Consider the following 8,726-nt stretch of genomic DNA (forward strand, 5'->3'; position numbering starts at 1 on the left):
CCTTTAAAGCCCTTAACGGTTTGAGCCCGGGATACCTGGGGGACCACCTGCTCCCAAGGGTTGCTGCCCGCCTGACGAGGTCATCTGAGGGGGCTCTGCTCTGGGTGCCAACAATGAGGGAGGCTCGGTTGTCATGCACGTGGGACAGGGCCTTCTCTATTGCTGCCCCCAGACTCTGGAATGCTCTCCCGGTGGCTATTCGCTCCTCAGTCTCCATCACAGCTTTTAGAAAGAGAAGAAAAGAAATGAAAGAAAAGAAGAAAAGAAATCTTGGCTTTTTGCCCAGGCATTTATTTGATTCTCTGCTGCTGCTCTTTGTACCCTGTATTGCTTTTATGCGTTTGTTTTAAATTTTTAATCAGATTTGTTTAATATTTTTCACAATATTTTAATTGTGTCTTTCTTACCATCTTGTGTTTAAATTTTGCTATAAACTGCCTTGGGATTGTTTTAATGAAAGGTGGTATATAAAATTAACAATAAATAAATATGAGTTGTGATTACTACAGTTTTGTGAACTTTTTTTTTTTTTAATGTTATGCTTAAAGATTTAAACTAGGGATGTGCTTGGAGCGTTTTGTCACCGCTATTTCGAGGTGCCAAAATGCTTCAAGCTGCCCCAGCTGAATTGTTTCGGCAGGGACGTGGGTAACTTTAACAGGAGGAAGGCAGGTCTTACCTGCCCCTCTGTTGCTCTTCTGCTTCCCCCCGCCGCCCAGTGTGGCCCTGTTTGTATTAAGCAGCCTGGGCTGTCTGTTTCAAAAAGCCATGCTACCCAACTGCATCTTGCTTGGGAACAGGAAGTTCTGTGGGCAGCGTTGGGAAGGAAATGGCATCTGAGCATGTGCAGGCACCATCTTGAATGGTCAGCATGGTGTTGTGACTACTGAAGATGGTGCCAACACATGCTCAGACATCATTTCCTTACAATACTGCCCACAGGCTGCTGGGAACTTCCTGTTCCCAAGCACAACACAGCGAGGCAGCATGGCTTTTCCAAACAGACAGCCCAGGCTGCTTAATACAAACAATGCCGTGCTTGGGTGGCAGTGGATCAACGGAGGGGCAAGTAAGACCAGCCTTCCTCCTATTAAAGTGACTGCTCCCCCCACCCCCGCCACCTGGATGTGCATGAAGCACTTTGTGCACATCCCTAATTTAAACCATAACTGCCAAAGACTATGGGCTAGTTCACACAAGCATTATATATCACTTGATTTCTCATCTCTTCATTACTCACTGCTTGATGGCTCGCAGCTGAATGTGTGAAATTACACTTGGAAAAAATGGACTTGGATCCAACAAACGCCTAGTGTTTGCGCAAGCCACCTTTTTGCTCAAGGGGGATGCAGCCATAGCTCAGTGGTAGAGCATCTGATTTGCATGCAGCAAGTCCCAGGTTCAATCCTTGGTTTCTCCAAATAGGGCTGAGAAAGATTCCTGTCTGAAACGCTGGAGAGCTACTACCAGTCGGTATAGACAGTACTGAGCTACATGAACCAATGGCCCACCTGGCTCAGAATAAAGCAGCTTCCTATGTTTTAAGGGGTCATTCTTTGCATTCTATCAGCCCCTCCGCCACCCAAGACACCACTTTGATTTGGTTTCCTGAGAAAATGATTAAAAATGGCTGATTCTGGGACATATATGCATGTTTTACTGAGCTGTGCCTCCAGTTGAACAAATTATCTTCAATGACTGAATTAAATTTCCGTTAAGCTAAAGTATACTTGTGAAACAAGGCCTATGTTCATATATTCCCATCTTTACATTCTGAATCAGAACACCTTTAGAAGAAAATGTTGCAAGTGTATTGAAGCAGAAAGCTATACTGAGGTGCAAACCAGATGTTACAGATAAAGCACGGCTATTGCTGACCCACAATACCTCCCTACATCTCCCCAATACTTTTGGATGAAAGAAGACAATGCATAACACAGGGATTCTCATGGACTTCAAGCTTATGAGCTAGGAACATAGGAAGCTGCCTTCTACTGAGTAGGGATGTGCAGAATTGGTCTGCCATGAACGAGGCCGGATTGAGCAGGTTCAGTCATGAACCACTTTGAACTGGTTCGTCGACCCGACTGGTTCAGGGAACCAATCTGAATTTGAACCAAATTTGGTTCAAATTCAGACCGAACCGTGGCAAACAGTCTGTGCACACCCCTACTACCGAGTCAGACATTGATCCATCTAGCTCAGCATTATCTACACAGACTGGCAGCGGCTTCTCCAAGGTTACAGGCAGGAGTCTCTCTCAGCCCTATCTGGAGATGCCAGGGAGTGAATTTTGAACCTCAGATGCTCTTCTCAGATCGGCTCCATCCTCCTAAGGAAGTGACAGCCAGTGAACGTGCCTCCGGGAGTGCTGCGTGAGGCAGCTTTGGAAGTAAAGTAATTTGGGACTCGCCTCCGCGGTGGCGGCACCTGAACGGTATTTGGCGCTGCAGCATGCCACCGAGCAGCCCCCATGGCAGGGAAGCACCTCCGCCACTCACCTGGCTTCCACGGAACCGAGCCCCCACCAGCGGCCAGGTGAGTGGCAGAAGCGCTTCCCTGCCATAGGGGCTGCTAGGTGGCATGTTGCAGCTCTGAATAGCATTCAGGTGCCACCACGGTGGAGGTGAGTCCTGAATTACTTTACTCTTAAAGCTGCCTCCCGCCTCCTCCCACCGGAGGCACATTCACGGGCCGCCACTGCCCTAAAGGGAATATCTTACAGAGCTCACTTGTGGTCTCCCATTCAAATACAAACCAAGGTTGGCCCTGCTTAGCAAAGGAGACAATTCATGCTTGCTACCACAAGACCAGCTCACAGACTTCACATAGGGCTATCACATAGTAGATGGAGCAGACTTGTTCCCTGTTGCTCTCGAGGGCAGGATTTTAATCTATGAATTGAAATTATAAGGAATCAGATTTAGGCTAGATTAGGAATAATTTCCAAACTGTAGGAGTGTTTATCAGTGGAACAATCCATCTTTTGCAATAGTGGGCTCTCTGCTAGGAGGTATTCAAACCAGCTGGGCAGCCATCTGCTAGGGATGCTATGGCACTGAGCAGGAGGTTGGACAAGAAGATCTCCAAGTTCTCGCCCAACTATAATATTCTGTGATTATACAAGTCTGTAATTCTGAGCCTTGTGATGCGTTATCATCAGTTCCCCATGTTCACACCAGTTCATTGGCAAGTTTGTGCAGAAGGAGGGGAAACACTGAGTGTGATGTGTCTTCTCAGTAGATGTTATGCAGGAGATGTTGGTCATTGGCAGCCACATGTGCCCATTACCTCTAGTTTAGACCTTAAACATTGGCTTTACAATTTGCTAGGGAACATATTTTATTTGGCTCTACTGCCATATGATTAAAAGGCCAAATTATGCATGATGTGGGAGACTTGTGATCAAGTCTTTCAATGTCCCCACCCCACCCCCACTTCATTAGAAGCAACAGCAGTAAGGTAGGGAGATATGGATAAGGAAAGGAGAGGTTTAATCCTTTCTCCCTACACTATTTCCATACCTTAAATTACACCCCTGTCAATCACCCACAGTGCAAAGTCCAGCTGGGACGCACCAGGAAGTCCAGGAGGTCACAGGCAAGCTCAGGAAACCAGAGCAGGTCTGGGTTCTCACACAGGGAGTAGGGCTCCAGGAGCCCTCAGCAGTCCAGAAGCTCACACTAAACACAAGGTAATAGGGTGAGGAGGGACTGAGCAAACTGAGAACTGTTGTCTTCAGCACTGGTGCTGGTTCAGGAACTTGCTTATAAAGGGTTTGGAGAGCCCCACACGTTCCTGGAGCAAACCAAGACTTTCTTTTGAGTTGCCAGGGGTTGGCTGCTAACTTTTCCTCCTGAGTAGTCCCATTGCCTGGCAGGTGTTCTTGCCGAGAGATGTGCACTTTTTCATTTGACTAGAAGGGCCCCTCTGAGCCTGCAGCATCTGTCGGATTAGGGACTTGGAGGAGAACTAGTAGGGCCTGGAGTACCTTGAGTCCGGGTTTGGGATGTCTTGGGCCTGGCCACTTCTTGTGGTTGTGTGCAAAGGGTCTCCTCCACAAGTTCTGTCTCTGAAGTTGGTGGCAGGGTATGCTCTACTGACTCCAAAGCTTATGATGAGGTGTTGGGTGTGTCTGTTTCTATCCTCTCTAAGGAACCTTCAGAGGACTCAGTCCTGGGGGTGTTGGGGTTGATGTTTATGGCTTCCTCAGGCTGCGATTCTTCATCTGAGGATAGTTCTAGCTGCCCTCCCTTGGGCTCGGAGTTGGTGCTAAGGTGAACTCTGACAACCTGCCCACCCCTCCAGCTACTATTAGTTACAGCAAGGGAGAAAGACAGGTAGAAGGGAACAGGCTTCGTTCCTCTCTGCTACTAACAGCAGCTTTGAGTAGGCAGTTGGGACAATTTAAGACAGGGAAACAACACTGGAAGGTAGGGCTACCCACACCACTCTTTCCCAAGGTCTCAAACTACATTGGCCTCCCACAGCTGCTTTTAATGAAAAAATAAAAGACATTGGTCGACATTCTAACAAAGCATTTACGTAAGGAGCAAAGTTGTACTTTGTAGAATTGTGCTCTAGTGCTCTTGCACAAACGTTCCCTGTATACAAATGAGTGCTGCAAGTTGTGCAACTGTTGCTCAACACTAGTCCGGGAACCAGGGGTGTCATTAGCGGGTGGCCCATGGGGCATGGGCCCTCAGTGAATTGCTCAGAGTCCTGAATCTCATCAGCCACCTCCCTCCTCCATGACCTCTTCCAGAAAGGAAGTGTAGCTGTGGAGGCACCCGCACAGAGCATGGGGAATCCATCTAGGATTCTCTTTTACAAGGGGAGCAAAAGGGGAATCCTTTACCTTTAGTTTCCCACCGGCGGGGACAGCAGTGGTGGCCGTAACAGCGGCCGCAACATCAGAAGCTGCAACAGGGGCTCCTACAATGCCCCCCGCCCCAGCCTCCCAAATGACAGATTGCATGCACAAAGGCCCCAAACCGGGCCACCTGTCATTTGGGAGGATCTCCCGCTGCTGCCTCCGAAGTCGCTGCTGCCACTGCGGCCGTCCCTGCCAGCAGGAAACAAAAGGTAAAGGATTCCCCTTTCCCCGCCCACCCCCTCTTAGGCTAGGGACTCCTCTTTACTTGTAAAAGGGAATGCTAGCTGGGTTCCTTTTTACAAGTATATCCCCTGAGCCGAGCTGCGAGCCAGTTCTTAGAACTGGGGGCAGTCTGGTTTGAACTGGCATCCCCTCGGAGGGGCCAGGCTGGTTTAAACTCGAACAGCTCAGACTGGGCCGGCTTGATGTCAAGCCCAGCCGGCTCACACATCTCTATGCTGCAACACTGGGCTCTTCTTCTCCTGCCTTTGCACAATCACATGTTACGACACTACTTGCATATTCCAATGCAAGTAGCATCACAATGTATGATTGCTCATGGGCAAGTAGTTGTAGTACTGTGAACTGCCCAGAGACAAAAGGTCGGTGTCTTCTGATGGAGTCTGGACAGGTGCTGATCTCAGAGGCACCTGCCTGGCACCCACTTGCCCCCCCCCCCGCCATTTGTTGAGTCCCAGAGGGTTTGTTCAGTCTAACAGACCCTCTGGGACTCAACAAATGGGGGGAGGGCAGGTGGGTGCCAGGAGGGTGAGCGGCCACCCACCCACAAAACAAAAAGGCACGCAGCAGCAGCAGCAGCAGCAAATGTGGTGCAGCTTGGGGCTGCAAAAGGAAGAAAAAAAAATCTCAGCACTGCATCCCAGTTATTAAACCACTGGGGGCTGACTACAACAACAAGAAGAAATCCACACAAGAAGAAGAAGAAAAAATCCAAGGCCACACCCAGTTAAAACCACCGGGGCTGCTGGTACAATTAAAAACAAATAGGAAAAAAAATTAAAAAATGGAAAAGGTTTTGGCACTGTAAAGAAAAATAAAAAGAGAGAGAGAGAAGTCACAGGAGCTCTCTGTTTCTCCCTCCACACAGGCAGGCACTGTCCACCAGTCTCACTCTGTGCTACTGTGCTGATCCCCCCTCTGGGAGGCACACTATAAGAGAGAGCTTTCTGGCCTCCCAGTCCCTTAAATACATTTTGAAAATGGCTCCCCACTTCCCACTCCTTCCCCCATCTAATGGGGGCACCGTTGCCCATTACAACACTTGATTTGGATGATAACATGCCAACCAAGAAGGAAGCCAGTGCCAAGCAGCCAATTGGGAGCCAGTGCCAGAAAACCAATTAGCAAGGGAAAAAGAGACCTCCAAAATGGTGCAGGCTCAAAACGGGGTAGTTTTTGTTTTGAGCTTGAAACAGGCCCTTTATTTAAAGGGTGATTCGTTTCGAGCTCAAAAGACTTGAAACAGCTGTTTCAAGCTCAAATTGTTTTGAGCTTGAATCATTTTCACACCTCTAATAAATAGTAATAGCACAGTTGGTGTGTTTGTTAGATGCCTACACTGGCATGGGCAGTTCTGAACCGTCTATGTTACTTAACTGCCTTTGTTACACTGCACAACAGATTTATTGTCTTGCATCATGAAAGCCAATAAATCCAGCAAACCTACTGAAAGATCATAGTGGGACTGAAAAAGCATCCAGCGAAACCCTTCAAATATAACCTGCAAAGGTGAGAGGTTGCTTGGTGGGCTTTTTTGGTCAGGGTGCTCCACAGTGAAAGTGTTGCCACCACAAAGGTCCTGCTTATCACCATAATTGATTCTAGCCTCACTAGGACAATGAATCCAAAGAAGGACCTTAGAATTTGGGAGCAGAAAGAATTTGTTTCCTTTATCTTCTTCCCTCCAGCTGTCTTCTGAGTAACATTTGATACTCAGGAATTAACCCCTTTTTATGGGGTTAAATGTTCCTGAGTAACATTTGTTACTCAGGAATTAACCCTTTTTTCCTATGGCTGCCCAGTGTTAAGTGTAGCAGTATACCTCATCTTTTGCACTGAAATGTCAGCTAGTGTACTAAAAATGACTTATTATATTAATTTTTCACTATAAAGAAAATTTCAATAGACTCCTTTCTTTTAACAGTAGTTTCATTCTGTCTGTCTCTAATCAGAAACCTACAGCCTCTTGTTCTTTAAAGTTTTCCATGTTAGTAGAATCCTACAAAATATAGCAACTCAGTATTAGTTTTACTCCAGAAATCCTGCAAAATACAATAGCTTAACAATGTAGGACACAGCCTGCTTGTAACTACACTTGTTTCAAATCAAATGAAGTGTGGTGCCTTTGTGGAATATAAACCTGCATCACTACTACGATACATAATCATGCCTGAGGAAAGTAAAGTAAAAGGATGAGGTGGCAGCCTAGATCAACACCAGGGCACTTTCCAGATTACACGGTAATACAGCTGCCGTTTACTTTGGCTTGGCAGAATCATATTGAAACCGTAAATAAAGGATGTTGCGCAAAGCCACCGGCAGGGGGAGCAGTCTTTTCTAAACCCCTACAACGGGAAAATACAGCTTTTTTTCTTTTTCTTTTTCTAGGACTGTATCACAGCAATAAAACCCAAAAGAAGGCATTGGAAATGTGAACAGCACCTTACTGACAGGGCAGAGACTGCAATGTCAATACACAGGCAATATGGAAGCACACTTATCGGACATGTAGTGACACTGGAAAGTGCCTAGGACTTGCAGGCTTTACCAAAAAATGAGTAAGGTGGCATCTGATAAAGACTACCCTTTCATCTGCAAATCTAGATCCTTTGAAATGCATGTAAGCCAGTTCCCTGAAAACAGGGGCATTACACATAGCAAAAACCTGACTATGTTTTGTTATAATTTTATTAAATTTATACCACAATAAAAGAGCTCTAGGAATTTCTCAGTTAGTTCATTATATACAATGAAAGAGGGCCAAAATATTAAGACAGAATTATATTGGCAAAACTCCTTTTAATCTTCTTCTGCGTGATCCCCACCGCACATTAAGGTCATCTGAGGAGGCCCGTCTCCAGTTACCACCAGCTTGTCTGGTGGCGACTCAGAGGCAGGCCTTCTTTATAGCTGCTCCGGGGCTGTGCAATGCGCTCCCTGTGGAAATCCGCAATTTGAATTCTCTATTAGCCTTCAGGGGAGCCCTTAAAACATATTTGTTTGGCCTGGCTTTCCAGGGTTTTAAAATCTGTTTTAATATTCTAACCCGATTTTGGGGCTTTTAATAATTGTAATTGTTTTAATTGTTGTTTTAAAATGTTTTTAAATTGTTAATTGTTATATTGTTTTTAATTTGTTTTAGCTCTTTATTGTTTTAGTGGTTTGTTTTAACTGTAAACCGCCCTGAGCCATTTTGGAAGAGTATACAAACTGCAGTATACAAATAAAATAAAATAAAATAAAATAAAACAATAATTATCTTCCTCCTTCAAGGTGCTGTAGAAGCTCATCTCAAAGTGTTATAGATCTAAATATTTCCTTTCTTCTGTTGATTATTTTTTGAAGTTTTCCTCAACTTGCTGACCCTCTCCCCGCTCATCTTAAAAGCTAGGGGAAATTATCCAATTCCCTTTCACTTTTTAGACTAGGACTCTTGCTGAAGTGTATTGGTCTGCCTAGCTTGCCATACTAGGAAATGCTTGAGTGCAGCTATTAGGAACTGTACTTTCAGTTTCCAGTTTAGTTCAGTATTGGCTGCTGAGAGCTTTGTAGCTCGTACGGGTTTCTCTGCAGTCTCTTGTAGTAAATCAAGTTGCCAGTTGATTCGCAC

At 45.9% G+C, this 8,726-nt stretch overlaps 1 long non-coding RNA gene across 2 annotated transcripts in view; it reads left to right on the forward strand.

Annotated features, from left to right (window-relative positions):
- Positions 1-8,292, forward strand: part of LOC128325239 (uncharacterized) — an 81,166-nt gene extending 72,874 nt beyond the window's left edge. For both annotated transcript variants that reach the window (XR_008307320.1, XR_008307321.1), the window contains one exon: positions 7,505-8,292. This is a non-coding gene — a long non-coding RNA (uncharacterized LOC128325239). The remainder of the gene's footprint in view (positions 1-7,504) is intronic.
- The last annotated feature ends 434 nt before the right edge of the window (positions 8,293-8,726 follow it).

Source organism: Hemicordylus capensis, chromosome 4 (assembly GCF_027244095.1).
Source record: "Hemicordylus capensis ecotype Gifberg chromosome 4, rHemCap1.1.pri, whole genome shotgun sequence".
Classification (NCBI taxonomy): domain Eukaryota; kingdom Metazoa; phylum Chordata; class Lepidosauria; order Squamata; family Cordylidae; genus Hemicordylus; species Hemicordylus capensis.